Below are 1017 nucleotides of genomic sequence, written 5' to 3' on the forward strand. Positions count from 1 at the left end.
CTATACTGCCATGGTAACCCCTAGGAGAAACTCAAGAACGTATTTGCTTTTCTAAACTAGCAGTCCTCACGCTTTAGTTTACGTAAGTCATCTGGAGCATAAAAAGGAGATCTCTAGACTTCAGAGATTGATGCAGCCAGGAAGGCATTTTAGCAAGCATGGCGCATAACTGAGATGCAGGCAACCGTGGAACTCAACTTGAGAACACTGGTTTAAGTTCTGAGAGGCACTCCAACTATTTTTTTTCCTTCAAGTTTAATAACATCATAGACCCTCAGGGAATTTCCCTTCTACTAAGGGTTGTTTTTATACTGCTCTTGCCTTTACTGGTCTCAGCAACGCTTTATATGTCATCTGGTTGCTGGTTCGTCTTTTTATTATGCTAACTCTCCTCTTGTTCACCCAACTTTTTAAAAAGCCAGCTTTCAGGAATCCCAAGGATTACCCCGCAACACTTCGCTAAGCTTTCTAATCTGTACTTCCTTATATTTAGATAGCAGTGCAGTCTACATAACACGCTCACATTTGTTATCTGATTCTTCAGATATCCCAATGTGGAAGGCAGAACAGCTATCATTTTCATCTTACAAACGAAGGAGACTGAGGTTGTACTGCTCGTCCATGGTTAGACAGATTTAGATGTGAAGGAGGCACTAGCCAGCATATCTTCTAACGCCTAGCAGAGGACTCTTCCCTTTATCAACTTGATGACATCGGAACTGAACTGTACAAGGTAGGACATTTATTCTGAGAATAAATCTTAGGAACCTGGAAGGATAAAAGATGACTTGGAATTAACTAGGCTGTTTAGATGGCTAAGGAAAAAAGCTAAACCTCAAGGGGCACCTCCAAAGGTTCGCAGGAGGTCTCCTAGGTGGTGTACCGCCCACACTACACACGCCCACCGTGCAATTCCAGCGGAGAACTCGGGGATTCACTCCCCTCCCAAAGCCTCTGCAGCAGCCCGCACCCATGTCCCAGACACCTCAACAAATCTATTCAATGCAGAATCCGTGA

This window comes from Balaenoptera physalus (assembly GCF_965194825.1).
Source record: "Balaenoptera physalus genome assembly, chromosome: 10".
Classification (NCBI taxonomy): Eukaryota; Metazoa; Chordata; class Mammalia; order Artiodactyla; family Balaenopteridae; genus Balaenoptera; species Balaenoptera physalus.